Raw genomic sequence first — 19045 nt, 5'->3', positions numbered from 1 at the left:
CACATGTTTAATATTCTATGAAAGAGGACTTTTATGTCATCATTAATTACAGTTTCCAAACAACAAAGAACATTTGTGCACCCTGCATGGTCAGTGGTAAATCCCTCTTTGGCAAGAATCACCATTTACAAATGAAGGTTTTGCATAAGTTCAAGTGAGAAGATCTTTTCTTTCACATTTGCCCTCATTCCCTGGTGTTTGGGCTTTTCATCCTGCTATGCTGCGTCACTTCCGTTTTCCCACGCTGTCATACTCAACCTCATTCTTAATTCTGCTGCCATGACTCTTATCCAATAGCCTTTTTGCCAGCAACTTTTTGAATCAATTCAGTCTGATCCATGTTCTCTAAAGCTCCTATGTTCATTCATTCTCCCACCAGATTGACTTTCCTGCAAATCACCGCCTCCCCATCTCCACCTCTTCCTAATGCCCAAGGAGCCTCATCTGAAGTCTATACCACATCCTTAACCTGCGACTTCACCCCCAGCATCGAGACTCTTGTAGGTTCTGCTATGTTCTTTGCCTTTGTTCATGTCACTGTTCCACCATCCATCTTTTTCATATACCTCTCCTTCCAATACCCTTATTTTTCTGTTAACGTTTGGATTGTTTTCTCCCATTCTACCCACAAAAGGCTTATAATTCTCTAAGAATTTTGGGCTTTCATATACAGAATGTGATTTTGAAGCCTGTTCACAACTTGTCGCTGGGACAGGATTTCCCCATGTTGGAATAAGGTAGTAGTGTATATATAAATAGTGTATATATAAATGATGTATTAATAAAGTGATTCTGATTCTGATTATAGCTCCGCAGTAGGTATTGTCTGGCCCACAGGCCATGCAAGAAAAATTTAAAAGAACTTGATCTACTCTATTTTTGATTTCCCTAAATTAAAATAAGAGGACATTGGAGCTCCTAAGGCCAGAGGATATAGAACATCCATAGTCAAGCCTCTTGATTGATACACTGGAGCAGTGGGCAGCCATTCACTGTGCCCGGACAGCATGGTGGTACAGCCTTGCTCAAGGGCACCTCGGCTGTGGTAAGGAGGTGGACTGCCCCTCCAGCTGTCAGTTCACTGATCTTTGAGCAGTGAGAGTGGGAATTGAACCACCAACCTTTGGGTTATTGGATGACTAACTCTCACGACTGAGCCAAGGCCGTCCATGGTAGATATTATTGTCAAATTTGGTCTTGTAGTAGTTGATGATGAAGGGTGATGGATGAGGAATGAGCAAACTTTGTTTACTAAACCAAAAGCAAAAGCAGTGGTGGAGTAACAAAAGATGCAGAGACAAATACGGAAGGAACATGGAAACCTTACAAACATCAAGGACTAACCATGATTATTCAGCAGTGTGAAATTTCTACTAACTGTCAGAAATGAATGTGCTGGAAAAGTTCAGTTCACTATCTTTCTGCTCTCAGAAGGGATTACTACTGTAATCAGAGGTATCTGTAATCTTCAGATCACTGTGACGTGACGTACATGAACAAAGTGTAACAAAAGCTGCTGTGAATATGACATCACTAGCTACCTACCGCTCTCTTTCATATTAATGTAGCTGAAATGCCACATTTATAAAGTAAATTACGCTTTATTGGAGCATTGCTTTTAATGGTGCTTTGCTTTTTTCAGCTCCAAATGCATCTTTTTTTTCTTTTTTTTATTTCTATTGTGCCTCTTCACAGACAGAAACCTTTTTGAAAGGCCTTTGCCAATCAGGTACATAATTGAGATGGATCCATCAGAGTATGTTATTGATTGCTTGTGCCATTACAGGCACCGAGTGGACTTAATTTCTTATTTGTAATAAAAAGATAAACTGAAAGACGAGTAGAGGCTGAGACAGCTGCCTTACAAACTAAACAAATGTCTTCAAAAGTTTCTGTTCTGCTCATTTAAATAATTTTGAGAAATGCTTACTGGTCTCTGCCCTCTTTCTGTAACGTGATGGAAGAACACTTTTAAAAAAACTCAACTGTAAATGATAGTTATCAAAACAAATCATAGGGTGCAAAAAATAATGAAATTATTCAAATAGATATGCTCATTCTCAAGGAGCTGTTGAAGAGGGTTAAAGTTAAATGTGTCCACCGGGGTCTCAGGTGTGATTATAAATTAAGGGAAAAAAAAAAAACGACATTTGTCCAACATGAAAAACAATGTCTTCGAAAGGAGAAAATGTTGTAAAAAGAAATTAAGAACAAAATAGAAAGTTCTTCCACGAGGGATCAAGCTTTTCTGGGTGAACTGCATGAGGAAACTTTCAATTATTTTCCCTGTATGGCGATTATAACGTCAGGGTCACCATAAAAAAGAAGAAGCGCATGAAACACCACATTTGACGCATGGATATTAGGTAATGTATAATTTGCCATAATATTGAGTTTCTGTGTAACTTTTTGAAGACTGACAATTGTAAAATCAAGGACAGTATATCATTGTGAAAACTGGCTCATAAATCCAGAGTCTCTCAGGAGTAAAGCTTCCTCTCTTATACTGAATTAGTAAACATGTTGAAAGGAAATAATCTTACCTCAGGTTCTCACTCATCCAATATTCCACTTGAAGGACAGCACCCTTTTACAATTTGGGTGATACTCATAAACCGCTTTTAGTGTCACAAAATGCGACAGGTGTGAAAGAGCCTATTGGCAATCAGCTATGGTGATGAATTGATGTTTCATTTAGTCTCGATGCTTAATTCATACAAAAATGTTTTTTTTTCTTTTTGCTTTGAAAAAAGAAATAAACACCTTTTTTTGCACAAAGAAAAAACCTGCGGCACCACATCACTGTGAGGTAACACACGACACCGTTGTGTGTTCCCTGATGTGGCCTTTTCCTTTAACACAGCCCATTTTATATCTGTTATTACCTCCCTTGCTAGCTCACAGTCTTACCAGTGACACACTGTACTTTGACACATGACACCAATGTGCTGTGAAGGCACATAAGTCTGGGCTTGAAAGTCACATGTAAAAAGGCATCATGTATTCACAGCCTTGCACCTCCTAAGCAAGAGTTTGTTTGTTTTCCCAGCTTGGTAGCCCTCTTGTATTCTTAAAGTCTATTCAGCTTTCGGTGTCCTTGTATTGCTTTGGATATAGTTTTTTGAATGTTTTCCTTCACTCATTCTTTCAAAGACTTGCTTTTATTTCATCCTGGATTTCCTTTTTGTTCCCCTGATACTCCTTGTCTCCCCCCCTCCCTGTACATTTTCATGAAAGGTGCTTATTGATTTCACTACCTACCAACTCTGCTTTACTTTTGTAAGGTGTTTGGGTCATCTGATGTACAGTGTACAGATATATTGAGTTTGTGGAGAATATTATAGATAGAGCTTTGTGCACTTGTTCACACCAAAAACATTGTATATATTTAATGCAAGTTTTTCTCTTTTTGAACTTTTTTGATTCTATCAGAGAAACTAAGAAATTAACCTGTGAAAAGGCAGCTGAGCATTTTTTCCCATCATTCATAATTCATTTTTCCCGTCATTCATATTGAATATTTCCAAACCCCCCAACTGGACTTGAGGCCTATTGTAGCATTCTTGAAAAGTTACTGAATCCATAACTTTCCTCTGTTGACCCTATGGGAAAGAGAGAGGGATGATGAGGAACATGCAGAAAAGCTTTGGGAAATATCTCATAGAACATGCTGTACACAAGGGTAATAAAACAGAGAAAGTATAAATGCAAAGTAATGGGCCCGACATAATAATAGATAAATTACTTGTGTGTAGACAATTGGAGTGACTCACAGCACATTGTAGTTGTTTTTTTTGTCATATCCATCAGAAACAACAAATGTTCTCTATTGTAAGCATTATTGTTCTCGATAAAATGTGTTTTTAATTTGAAATGAAAGAAGCACTGCAGACATCTCCTACTGGGCAACCAACCACACACATGGTATTTGACTTTCCAAGTTGTACATATTTATCCAAGATATAATGGCAGTGAGAACATTTTGACTAAGCTCAGTCTCAGTGGTGGCTCACTTGTCTCTATGGTTGTAGTGTCCCTGTAGTTTTGTTCCATGGCTGCTTGTGCTGATTGAGCAGGATTTTATTTGTGATGGTTTGTGTATTCACAGCTTGAGGGCGTACAATGGGTAAACACATACAGCCAGGAGTTGCGCGTTAAGATAAACACACACACACACACAGTCTCATAAAAAAATCACATACGGAAATATAAATCTCATATGCAGATACATGGAAAATAACAAATGCAAATTGCCACAAAACATCAGCTCCTCTGTCATCTCTGACTTACTGCCAGAAGCTGTTCTCACTACAGACAAGAGGCAGATAATCCAGAAACCTAAACTGATCAACTTCAGTGAGCCAAACATTTAAGTGTAAAACATTTTCACTTTCTATTTTACAGTTTCTCATGTAAAGCAAGATGGTCATGTATCCTGTGTAAGACAGAACAGCTCGAAAGAATTAATCTTTGTTTTGCTTTTTGCTGGAAACCAGACCGACAGGTTCACATGCTGCGTGTTGAGTTTTGTTAATAATGTAAGCCCATTGACAGGAAATCACTTTCAATTTGTTATTCGAGTTGCACAAAATGAAAGTGCTACTTAACTGCAAATTATACACTGGAAAAAATTCTGTTCGGCTGTTGTTGTTTCCACATTCGCTGCTAGATTAGCTTCTTGACATTCAATATGCTCGAGTTACAGGTGTATTTGCTTTGCCGCAAGGGTGCACAACAAGTGTTCCCTGCAGCCTTCTAAGGAATAAAAATTACCTTACCCTTTCAACTGCGGATAATGATAGATACTGCAGCATATGTATGGCTCTATCTATCTATCTATCTATCTATCTATCTATCTATCTATCTATCTATCTATCTATCTATCTATCTATCTATCTATCTATCTATCTATCTATCTATCTATCTATCTATCTATCTATCTATCTATCTATCTATCTATCTATCTATCTATCTATCTATCTATCTATCTATCCATCTATCTATCTATCTATGTAATTCTCACCCCGTACAGAGTAAGATTGATGGAATTTAACCAACCCATCAATTTCCAAAAACGTTTGTGTTCCCTTAGCAGCCATACTATGTTTGGATCAAATGCAGATTTGGGAACAATCACTGTAGCACTCACCTCAAAGAAGGTGTGAGTGAAAACAGTAAAACAAAACCAGAAAATGTACTCTGATGAGGAGCACAGAAGACGGCTGCACCGGACCCTCGGACGCTTTATGACTTGAAACATTCGTTGTCACCCTGCCAGGAAGCACTTATTTGTCCACAATGGTTTTTATCTATTCTGCAGTAAGACAAAGGGTAAGAAGCAGAAAAAGCACAAGTTAACATGTTTGGTTTCTCTACATCTATTTGAGAAAATCATGGTAGATAGAAAAACAGGTAGATATACGTCTCCAAAGCTATCAGAAGCACTAACAAAGAGTGGCTGCTGAACCTTCCCGGCCACCAGCTGGCTGTCTAATGCTAACTTATAGTGTTAACTTGTCACCTTAGTTTTAGGCCCTGACAACACTACACTGGACATTTTGTCTAACAAATATTCATATATCCAGAATAATCAAGTAGGCAGCAGTAACATCTACAATAATCATACCCAGAAAATACAAGAGAAGAACATTGTGAGCGTGCCTTGTAAACTGATTCCCATTTTGGTCAAAACTTTGTAAACAAAACAGAAGCATATTCAATGGAGAAACTGAAAGACTGCTGTTTGTTTTGTGGACAGACAAAGCTCAGTGTGACTTTACAGTACAAAGCGATAAAAGCCAAGGAAAATATCAGAGAAAACAGTATGCTGACACAATTGTTGGTGTGATTTCCAGGATATGCTCATTATGCCGAGAAAACTAGTGTGTGCAAAGTGGGTTGAGATGCTCTAAAACCTCTGTTTGTTGTGAGCATATCATTTGAAAAAAATCTTCGTGTTGGAAAGTGTTTTGGTTGTTGTTTTTTCTTTTCTGACTAAAACCCTGTTTGCATGTGGATAAGCTTAGATGAAATTAAAAAAAGCACCTGACACATTATGTGTTGTGACTTAACAAAACCCCAACCCTAATAGAGGCGCGGTGTGGAAAAAAATTAAAAAAGTGAGCATGTTTTGCCTTAATGTGTTGAATTTTGTTAGTGTTATATTTTCTCCAAATTCAGTCTGACTTTGCAGCGACCATGAGAGCACATGAGTGGTAACCTATGGGAATATGCATGTCAATGGTTTTTAACAAGTAATTCAAAGGAGTCACAAACTTCCATCCATCCATTTTCTATACCGTCAATCCGTAGTCGGGTAGCAGGTGGGCCGGACCCTATCCCAGCAGTCATTGGGCGAAAGGCGTGGTACACCCTGGACAGGTCTTAGTCACAAACTTCTACACCCTAAATCTGTTTTTTTCAGAAGTGTAACAGAAAATAGTAATAACATCAATATTCAAAGCTGAAGTTATATCCATTACAGACATGGTTATATTCATATACATCAGTGTCATTATATACATGTAACTTCATAAGTCTGTGTTTTCATGTTTCTTTTAGTGTTTTTGCCAAATGTTTAATTCAGCAGTGCATGTAAGAACAAGTGGGAGTTTTGGGTTTGGTCTGTATGTTTGGGATGATAGTGTTATCCTGCATGTGTGCTTGTTTGTGTTTGTCATCTCTCAGAGCCATCTGTTAATAAATAAGTCACCTGTGAGGTCTGTAGAACCGGAGCATGTGTGTCTCTGTGGGACTGTTGTAATTACTGTCTGAATGAATTTACCTCATCGCCGATTCACACAACACAACATGTCCATGTCAACACATGTTCACTGCAGCCAAAGATATCCCAAAGAAATGAACCTCTAGTAAATCCACACATCTTGTTCTTTGTGCTTAGGTGTTGGCTCTAACCATCTGAGGTCAGAAAATTCTCGGGAAAGGTCAAATAGCTTTTCAACGACAAGACCTAAGGTGAACTCGTGGGTTAGGCTCCAGTGGAGTGGCTGGCTCTTGATAATATCAGATTGCATGATAAGATAAAGCACTCGCAAATGGTGTTCTCTATGGAGTTAAATCCATTTTTTCAATCTTACATGTAGTAAATGCAAATATATTGTGTAGTAAAGAAAAGTTTAAAAAAAGTTCTTCTAATATAGACTCTGAAGGGCTAAGTCAAATGAGAAAGAAAGCTGTTGCTTCTCTTGCCCTCAACAATGAGAAATATGGTAATCAAGATGTTCAATTAGAAAACTTTCTGTCGATAATTACTTTTACCTCTGCATTCATTCCACTCCCACTTTATCGGCTTGTGTTTGTGAGTATAAAGACACCCTCACCTGCACATCACGGACATACACAACCAGCAATGACATGTGATGACAGAGGCCCCGAGGGAGAAATTCTGTCTATTTATCAAAGTAATTGCGTGTATGTATGCTTGTGTCATTGGGTACAATTTGTCTAGGTGTGTGCTTGTGTGTGCTTGTGTGTTGAGGTTCACGGTGAGGTCAGCAGCTCTTTCTGACACCAGTCCTTTTAATGCTCATTTAAATGCAACACTAATTATCACACTGATAATTACAGATACACTGAAACACAGAGAAAGGATGTCAGCACGTGCACGTGGGTGCACATAGTTGTCCTAGGTGATTCAACACATAATGAGATGGAAGAGAAGAGAAAGGAGACACATTAATTCATCACAGGATGATTTGATGGATGATCAACGACCAGCTTCAAAAGTGATGCGTCACAGTGTCAATCAAAATAAGTATTTAATACCTTGAAAAGGTACAAGGATCTCTACATTGGATTTGAGGGGAGTGAGCCTTTGGTTTTAACTTTGACAACCTTTTCAGACATGAGATACACAACACTGATGGCATCTTTAGCCTGTTAAAGTAAGAGGATTCAGTGCTTTGGACATAGTCTGGTAAAAAAAAGAGGAAAAGAAGGGTAGAGAGATAGGACTGCTGGCATTGCTGGAGGATAAAAACAGATTGCTTTTGTGGTTTTCAGGATCACTGAATTCAACTATCCTGCAGCAATCTTTAGTGTTTAGTTTAATGCAACACAATCTGTTTATCCATCCATATATCCCTTTTCCCTTTCTTTTGTGGTTTCCTATTTATTTCACTTGCATTCTTCCAAACTGAGGATCCAGTAAGGAGCAAAACAGATCTTCTGTTTTTGTTTTTCAGGCTTATTGAAATGATAAGACCGGCAGCTATCTAAGTGTTTCTGCCATTCACACCCATGAGACAAATTGTCTTAAAAACTTGTTTGGCCCCTCTGTTTTTCTCTTGGTGACAAAAAGGTGACTGACAATGTAATTATTTAGAATATTCTAATGTCTAAATACATACCCACTTTTCCTCTCCTAAAAAAGACAGAAAAGTCAGTGCCAATAGGTACTTCATATTAATAATTCCCTTTCTAGTAAAGAAATTCCAGTCAGACACATTTGAGCTCCTGCATCATCGGTTTAATAGCACATTACAGGCTACAAAGTGTGTTTATTGATATCAGCAAATACTGGCTTATGTCCGAAAACAGACTTCTGTTTCGTACAAAGAGTCGGTAGCAGACAAAGAATGGGATCACTGAAGAGTAAAGATAAAGAATAGAAGACTAAGTGGGCTAAAATAGTTCATATATTGAGCTCTCTGCAACAAGTTTCCCAGTTCAAATCCCTGCTTCCTTTGTGGAATTTGCATGTTCTCCCTGTGCATACTTGAATTCTCTCCGGGTACTTCAGCTTCCTCCCACCATCCAGAAACATGCTTGTTAGATTGATTGGTAACTCTAAATTGAGTGTGAGCCTGCATGGTTGTTTGTCTGCTTTGTTTCTGTGTCGACCCTGCAATAGACTAATGTACTGCCTCTTGTCCGATGGCAGCTGGAAAAAACACCAGCCCGGCTGAATACACCAGTTTATGTAAATTGGTCCCACACCGCTCTTCTTTTTTTAAATCATCCAAGTTTTGGGAAGAGGTCTAATAGGGTAAAATCACCAAAACCACCTGTTTGGAACAATCACCTAAGAAACAGCTCTCCTATTGAATTTGAAAGGTAGAAACATTTATTAGCACAAGTCTTCATTACAAATTTTCTTATGTACGCTTTGTCAAAATTGCAGAACAGCCTGTGTCATGCAGGTGACTTTGCTTGAAATCACTGTAAGTAAGTAAAGGAAATGCCATCAAGTATTACCTGTTCATTTAATTAACCTTTATGACACTGGCAAGTTCTTATAAATATCTCCATCACAGTAAATTAAAAATTATCAAAAGATTTCACCACAACTGTATAAATAAAAATGGATTGAACCCGTTTTACGAAAACATCATTACATATGAATGGCAATTAACAATACCTGCAGCCTGGTAGATTCAGTAGGAAAATGGTATCGAAATTCTTATGACAGATTATTTCAACCATGAAATTAAGAATCAAAATCTATGCTTTGACTTATCATTGTGAACAATTTCCAACTCCAAACGCAATCAATTTTTAAACTTATTGGATTTAATCATATTCAGTTAATACGTATGATGAGGATGGACAGATATTGAAAAATTTGAACAAATTCAAATCTAAACTTCCCCTCTCACACACATAGTTAGTAAGTAGGGGAACTGTAGAAGTGGCAGTGACTGACAACCTTTTGAGACCCCTAACGTTTCCTATTAGTTATTATTCTGACATAATGCCTTCAGAGCAGTTGGAGGAGCAAAGTAAACTTGAGTTGCATGTATCACTGTCAGAGTCTAGTCACAATTTAAGTGAATATGACAAAATGATGTCAGTTCAAGCAGCCACTTTCTGTTTTGACCCCTTAACATAGGAAGCTTCATTGCTTCAGGTGAAATCTTTAAGCAGCTAAACTACTGACACCTGAGCAAAGGACACTCACAAATGCTGTTACTAACAGTCAACAGAGTCACAGGGAGCAAATCAAGAACAAAAGCAAGCAAATGGAAAAACAATATATATGATACCCTCCATTACCATTATATTACAAAACAGCAACTTACTTGGGCCGTTCAGAATTGCAAGGTGCTGCATGCTCAAAGACACAATCAATATAGAGAAGGCAGAAACATGACTACCAATTAATTAGATTCACAAACTTAAGCATTAAGTTTGGACCCGGAAATACCAGAGGGGAAAAGTTTATGAACATCTGAAATTAAAGTGGTTTTTGAAAGAGCAGATACAACAGGCATGGATTACTGTTGGACAAAAAGGTACTACTTAAACTCCTGTGCAAATGAGGTGGTGGAGGGGTGCTAATCTGCTAGTAAGGGAGAACTAGGTAGTTTTCAGTTTGAAGATGTAAAGGAAATAATCTCCTGAACCAGTCCTCCTCAACACCCCTTACAGCTTCAACACACCTGGCTATAAATAACTGCTTATTAACGGACCGTACTTGAAGACTTGGATTAAAAAGTTTTTGCTTCAGATTATTTGCAACTGAATGAAATGACTGTATGAATGAATGTATCTGAGTGATGATAGCTGTTCCAATTCTGTAAATAAAGAAAAAAGCTTAAATTCTCGCTTGAATTTTGCCTTTAGCATATTAAACACTGGACCATCTTTTATAAAAGACATGAGATAATTAGGTCCAACAATTCCTTATGGCTGCAACTTTTAAATCAACACCAGACTTGATGTATAACCAAAAGCACATTTGCTTGAAAACATCTTTGAAGCAAAACCAAAGTACCAATGCACGTTCCTTGTGGATCGATATGTGTTTAACTTAATCATGTGTGTTTGAGCAGGGAAACAACCCACAGTACAGGGCTATAGCCCCTGAAGACAGAGTTTAGGAAAAACATCTGCCAGTCTTTCAGGGTCAATAGACCTTTCGCATTGCCGACATTTTGACTTGTCATGACAAAGAAAGGACAGATGTAACAGATGACATTAACAATGGCTTTGTTCCTTTCACTGTCCTAGTTAATCTTTACAACAAACCAGCTTGCCCAATAGCAGGACCCTCCTCTACGTGATGAAACCAATATTATTACACCGTTGCATTTCATAGTGTGACATGTCATAATATCTGCTATGAAAAGGTCTATTTCCTCACACAGTGGTACAGGAAGAAATCTTCAGCATTTAATTAGACTTTGGTCATTATGCAGGACAATGTCCCAGTGCATTCATCCAAATACTCCTCAGCTTTACAAACCATCAAAAGTCTCATAGATTACTGAATAATGATGCGTCTGCCTTCCTCATCGGAATTAATCCTTATTGAGAACTCGTAGGTCAAATCTCCTCAAATGTCAGATTTAGTGAGGGAGGAAAATACATTTCTTCTTAGCATTTAGGAGCCTGTGGTTGCACCTGTAGTTAGTTGATCAAGAGAAACAAACGAGTACAGTCTTTACACACATATGCACGCACACACACACACACAGGCTGAGAACAATTGTGTCAGGAAATACTCTTTTTTAAATCTAATAATTTAGTTTACATTTAACTTACTCTCAGACAAAACTCATCTTTACCTTGTTAAACATTCAGGTTAATTTACTTAGTCTGAATTAACAATATTTTCTATGATACTCTTTGGATGTACGTATATTTGAGAGTTAATTGCTTTGGTGCATCGGTGACTGTTTAGTCTGTGTGTTGTTAAATTGGATTAGCCAATCATGTCCCGGTTGAGCAGTCTAAAAGCTGAATGCAGTTTATGATTTAGATAACTTCTTCACATTTCTCATTTGCACAAGCAAATTATTATAAATGAAGCTTTAAACAGGCTAAAGCTCCACCGGAAATATGCTGTTGCCAGGTAATTTCTGCTCAATGTGCAAACCTTTGTCTTTCTGATGGTATCAGAATCTAGATTTAACTCTCTCACTAACACACTGACAACTAGGTTGGGGAACAGACATGCACACCTAATACAAGCTGATTGGAAGTACCAACTCCTACTGGCAGACACACACACCATAAGCAAATGGAGGCATAAAGTTACCACCTGAACTTAACTTTTACCTAAGAAAATAGGTAAGAGTTTAATACTATTAATACATTTCAGCTGGCAATATTTACACTGATGCAGTGGTTGGCTCCCCATGCCTCAAACAACCTTGTTGGAAGACCTTGCTCTATTTCAGAAGGGCTATTTATATACAACTATATTGCCAAACCTAGTGAAATTAGGTTAAGAAATGTCCAATGCATTATTAAAACCTGGAATGATATTGGTGAACAACCATCATCTAGGAAGAAATATGTTGGGAAAAAAACACCAAAACAAACCTGAATCATCTAGAACGGAGATTGCTTAAACGTTCATCAAATTAGTATTCACATCAAAGATAATCAATGGTATCTATAGCAATGTATAGTTGCAAAAGTAAGAGCATTTCCATAAGAGCAATGCAAAGAGAAGTAAAGGTATTGGGGTTAAAGAGCTGTGGAGCTTTAAGAAGACCATTTATCAGTGAGGCTTTTTTCTCCCTCCTAATAAAAAAGATGAATTATTTTTTAAAAAGCAGCTTCAGTTTACTCTGGAGCATAAAGATTGGTCTTTGGAGCAAAGGAAAAAGGTCACGCAGTCCAGATTTACCCTTTTCTTCTGTGATGGCTGCTCTATGTTAATAAAAGCACTGGATGAAGTGTGGCACCTATCATGCTTAGTCCCAACCGTACAAGCTGTGGGGGAAGCTTTGTCATCTGTGTGTTGTTGTAGGGAAGAGGAGACAGATGCAGTCTCAGGAGCCACGCAATTAGAGTAAAACAAATCAATTTTATTTAAAACAAAAACTGAGGGCATTGCAGTGCCACGCAGTCCTAAAGAACAGGGATTTAGAACAGAAACAAGAATGGCAACGGACAAATGAATACATGACAACATATACAGAGGGAGGTAATGAGTAATAAGAGGCAGATGCGGTATTTACATATTGAATCCAGGTGTGCAGGGAGCAGAAAGCAGGCCCTACTGAGAAAAACAAAAAGTCAAACATACAAAACAAGATGTAAAACATCAAATCAAATGCAAATATAAATAATAAAGATATACATATATATTAAAACATTTCATGTTTTCAACTTATTTAAAATGGGGCCACTCAATCTATTCAAATGGCTCTTTAGAAATATGAACTGGTCTGTTGATGTCATTGGTTCAGGTAGTTGTAACTGGTCCAGCCAACAGGGACTTAAGGAGTTAGAGTGAGAAGGATGTGACAAAATTGGGATAAGCATAAGTGTGCTTCTTATGAATGTAAATCATATGGTTACAGCTAAACTCTGACGTAAACCTGTGTGTGTCTTTTGCTGGCTCACTAATTTGTTGCCATCAATAACTAAGCTTTATCTGCTTATTGTTCAGCACTTGATCCTGCTCTGTTCTGTAGATGTGAGTCTGAAGTTTGTGTTGTGCAAAGAGGATGTTAGTTCAAAAAATATATTTTTTCTATTCAATTCTTTTTTTTCTTTAGTTTACTTTGGGTTTTTTTATAGGTATAATTTATAGAATGTCCTTTTTCTTATTTTTGCATCATCTTTCTTTTTCTTCCCTGCTCTCTGCTGTACTATAGATTGAAAGCACCCTGGCTTGTGAGTGCTGTAAAATGTTGACTGAAGTTTTTGAGATGAACCGTCATACTGAGACAAGCAAATTGATATCAGATATTTTCATCCAATTGCTGACAAAACTCATTCAAAACCGAAATTGAAATGCCAAAATACTGCAAAAATCTGTGAAACAGTCACTTTTCTGTCACATGAAATGCATTCAACGACAGCATTTTTTCAAAAAATCTATAAGTTTTTCTGATTAACTCACCCATCATCAAATAGAAGAGAAAGAAAATGGTGACATTTCATAAATATAATCAGTGTTCAGCTTTTAAACAAGATATGATCAATTTAAGACTGAAAACTAAACTACAGGGACTCTTACAAGCCAATACAACCTGAGTCCTGAGAGTCAAAATCTCCCAGCACCCAGAGCGAGGAATCCCAGCAAAACTCAAAGATTCACAGCTCACAGCTTTAATGCAGACTGTGTTTGCAGACACATGCACTCAAACACGCACATGCACACACACCTGCTTGACAGATTTATCATTTTATGGTCTGATGTATGATCTCTGGAGCCCTGAAAAATGTCTCCTTTATAACATACCATGTAGGTAAAAAATGAACTCCCCTGAGATGTTTTTTTGTATGAGACGTAGTTCATTTAAATGTATAAACAGTGAATATTTGAAGAGAAACACATTCAGTTATGCAAAAAGTCCAATAGTGGCTTTCAAACATTTTTATTTTAATTAAGTTTTTTGCAAAGAAGCAGGCATAGAAAGACAGACAGTAAAAAAAAATAAATAAATAAATAAAAAAAATTAGTTACTCTACTGAGTGACCATGGAAATCATAATCAGACCTCACTTTGACAGGATGCAAGAATGTTTTCAGTCACTAACAACGTATATTGAAATCTACATAGTTTACCGTGGCACTCTGAAATAAAATTGGTTCAAAATGGGGTTTTAATCCAAGCGCACAGATCATAACAACAACATCAGGCAATGCCCATCACATAGATGTGGCCTGTGGATTGGAGTAGGACTATTGTTTGTGTAACTGTCTTATCAGAGAGCTGTTATATTAGAGCCTTCTCTGATATACTTGAGGTTATCCTCCACCAACACGATTCAATTTTAATTGAATTTTCTTTAATTACAGGATAGAGAGATGAATAAATACCACACCACCATCTAAAAAGTTTGACACATTTAATCTTGATGGTGGTGGGATTATTCTCCACCGGCAGTCTTTGGCTCCTCTGGGCACCTGTCTGGTGGACTGAAACAGAAAATAACTGATGGCACCATTTCCTCAAAGTTTTTTAGACTTACTGTGCAGAAACTTCATGTAAGAGTCATCAGAACACAACCTTCCAATGTTAGAAGTTCACAGATGAGCCAAATAGGTAAAGAGGATTCAGTATCTTCCCCAAAAGCGCTGAACATGTGGACTGTGGACAGACATTTCAATTTCGGTTAAACTACTTAACTTAATGGACCCTCTGGAGCCACAAGCTGAAGGTTTTGCCTCTGACCTGACAGTGCCCTAATCTTACATCTGTACATAGACCTCAAACAAACAGATCATGAAGGCCCTAGAACCTCAGACAGAAAGAAAATGATTTTCGTTTACTTTTTTTGTTTTAAGAAAGACTCACCCAGATCAGAATAGAAAAAGAGTTTACAAAATAGTGTTTATCAGAACTGCCTCCACAGTGTGCCCAAACTTTTTCTTTTCTTTTAATCAGCTGCTTGCTTGGACTATCAAAGTAAAATGCCATCTTTATTTTGAACTTTTTTAGCTGTTCATAATGAAAGAAAACAAAGAAAGTTATTTTGCAGATCATTGCACTGCACTGAGCTGTATCTACAGGAAGTTGGCTACAAGATTTTAAGCCTGAATTTTGGAGCTTGAAGACAAATGGTCCAGATCTGAAGCAAATTGGTGTTTAATTGGCCATAACTAAACAAAGACATGATTTATGAAGCTTGTGGACACTACCAGAATCTGACCAAAAATTTTGCATGCTGAATATTATGGAGAACACGGTTGGAGAGAAACTGTTGAGCGAGCCAAGAGCAAAGAATTGATGCTGATGACAATGACAACAGGGGGAAACCTGGAAGAGGAATACAACATAAACACATACATCAAGCTTAAAAGAAAGCATATGATCTCTACAGATGATATATATGAGTAAAAAGTGAATGGAACTATACAAAATACACAATACAAAATGTGTTTAACACATGGCATGACCACAGACAGACAAACTCACACCTTCAGACAGTCTGCGTAACTATGAAGAATCATTGGAGCCTACAGTCTGTATGGATCAATATCTAATTATGGTATGACCTTCATACACACATAGATAAGCATGTATATATATAAACACAAGCTGCAGTGTCTTCAGAGCATGGGATGCCATTTCTAATCTGGGCATTAGTTGTCACATGAAATCAGTTTGTGTGCTTGAGGACGTCAGTGGGTACTCACTCCCCTCTCCTTGACATCAGTACAATTACTCACTGTACTTCCTGCAACTCATGCATTACCTAACCTAAAAGTGCTATGTTAATCAATAAATCATTACTATATTTGTTTTGAGTAATTAGGATAATTACTGTAGGGGAATTTGGACATCAGCGAAAAAGGACTGGCAGTTCTGTAACTGTACATTTTATTTATCTAACTTCTTTTGCAGTGTCACAAATCCCACAGTGAACTAGTGTTCCTCTCCTAAAATACTGCCTGTCCACTGGTTTACTAGATATGCATTTTACTAGCCACAACATGGCTTTGTCCAACTTGCTTACCTTACTTCTAATTTCACGAATTATCCTTGAAAAAACAAACAAAATCTAGCTAAAAAAAAAACTCATGTTCAAGTTTTCTGCTGAACTGTTTGAGCTATATGATTCTATATGACAACTGGGTGTGTAGGCTCTCCATATGGAGGCTTAAACTCAAGGTCAAGGTTTTGAGTCTTCTCTCTATTTTAGAATAAAAACCATTAGTGCCCAAAACTATTAATGCTTGTTTTTGGGAAATACACTCCCTTGTGTTTTCTTTCAGTGCTTTCATGGGCAACACAGTGTCTGTAAAGATGATGCAACAGGAGCAGCATATGTGCAATTTGGCTGCTTCAGCGGTATCACACATAAGTTACGGCAGGTGAACAGTTTAAAGTTAACCAGATGTGGATCAGATGTTGCTGATAATCATGTGACAGAATGTCCTGATCCTGAACTGTTTCTTTAAATGTATTCAAACATCTCAATTTCTGTCCTCGACATTAAGGATAATGAGCACAGCAGTTGAAGGAATTTCTACTGGAAAGTCTCCAACAGCAGGGCCTCAAGGAGTCACGTCAGACAGCATAAGAAGTGACAAAGAGTAGGAATGAATTATACACCAGACTGTAACTGCAGAAACTGGGGTTTGTGTCATGTGTGAAACCACCTTTGCTCCTCTACCGTTTGCTACTCTACCATATCCTGAGTGCATGGTTATGTTTTTAAATGGAAAAAAATGGTCTCATAATCAAATTAAATCCTGCATTTTTACAGTGCTTGACCTCTTGGCAAATTGAATAATCAGCTACCAAGAGCAGTTCAAGATGAGTTAAGACTGAGGGTGTTATGAAAACCTAGAAGGCAGCGAGAACAGTGTATGATGTGTAGATAAGGAAATTAACAATTTAGATACATTTAATAAGATTATATTTCATCATCACACTATGAAGCCTAATGTGGCTGCAGGCTGTGGACTGTGTGGAGTAGCCTTGGGTTCAAACAAAGACAATCAGTTCATATAAATTGTCAGTTTACCAGGGGACTCAGGACACAGATGCAGGGTCGTATGGGTTCCAAAAGGTTTTATTATTTAAATGCAGCACACAGAGCACAGCAATGCAGGGCGATCTCCTGGCAGCGCAAAAGAAAAGGCTATGAAAAACGTAAGCGCTCTCCTCGCGGAGAAAGAGCGCAGCTGTGAAAGTTACAAACATAACTCTCCAAACTGAGAGGAAAACAAAAAGCTATGAACGCTTAACAAAACAAAGTCACGCTCTCAAAACGAGGCGGAGTAAAACAAAAGACAAACAGAGGCTCTATGAACTTTAACTCTCCTTTAATGGAGTTGACAATGAAAAGTCACAACAAAAGGGACGGCCTTTTACTGCGTGTGATTCCCCCTCTCTCTGCTCCTGTCTCTTTCTGTCTGTCCTGTCCATTAAAAGGCATTTAAAAAAAACCCAGACAGATGGATGGAAGCGTTGATAAGAGCACGGCTGGTTAAGTACAATGTTTTGTTGCTTAAGCTTATGTAATCAGTCATTATTCAATGGTATACTAAAATCCATGTGAAAAAAATTGCTTCTCCTTGTTTATAGGTCAAATATTTATATGCGATTAAAAATTTAATTAATTTTGATTAACTAATTAACATCTATTTAATCAGATTATTTTTTTTAATCGAGTCCCAGCCCTACTTTAAAGTCTAATAAACAACAACTATCTGCACCCACCTGTTAATTTTATACACAGAATCAGGTGGTAGTTCTTCTCAGTAGAAAGAAAATTGATATTTGAATGCACAAGCAACCATCCTCTATTAGACGAGGAAAGAATGCTGCATAACAAATTATAAGAATCATTTATTTTAATGTCAGTGGACCAAACATTGGGTAGAGGGTGACATATGTTCATGTACATCAAGCCTCATACACCTACAGAGGAGCAATTACCCTCCTTTCTCCAAGAAAAAATAATAATTTGTGGTGGGGACATTGTAAACACACAGATGAATTGATACAGACAAGTCTAACTTGGTTTTAACCTCACATGATATTGCCCTTTCTTTGCCTCTCATATGTCCTCTACCATATCTCCCACTACTCTTACTGCTGCTCTGCTATGCTGTCCTCCTTAATGTAGTGGAATAATCAATGTTGATGACCACAGAAATGCCTTGAATAGTAACCGTTGAGGTGTTAAAACATACATGGTTGCAGTGGCATTTCAAAGCACCATTTTTAGTTATTATGTTTATGTGTTTATGTATTTAGCAGACGCTTTTATCCAAAGCGACTTACAAATCAAGATATTGCAAGCTATACAAAAAGCTAACAATAAACTACATAGAAGAAACCCAATAGTCCGACTCTGTCAGAGGTGACAGAGTAGAGATAGGGTGCAGGCATAGAAGGAAGTGCAGAAAGTTATTCTACAACAGAACAGTGCAGAATGAAGTACAGTACTCCAGAACAAGAGAGAGAACATACTTTATCAGCTAGAGTCATCGGACAAAAAGCAAGGTACACTCTGGACAGATTGCCACACAGAAACCAATGAGCCAAACAACCATGCACGCTCACACCTAGGGACAGTTTGTAGAATTTTTGGAATTTAGAACCAGAAACTGAGAAGACGGTGCTGACCCCGTCTTACCTAAAATAGTACATCTGTGTTTTGCT

This window comes from Leuresthes tenuis, unplaced genomic scaffold (assembly GCF_036924035.1).
Source record: "Leuresthes tenuis unplaced genomic scaffold, fLeuTen1.0.hap1 SCAF_20, whole genome shotgun sequence".
NCBI lineage: Eukaryota > Metazoa > Chordata > Actinopteri > Atheriniformes > Atherinopsidae > Leuresthes > Leuresthes tenuis.
Note: the sequence above shows the minus strand (reverse complement) of the source record.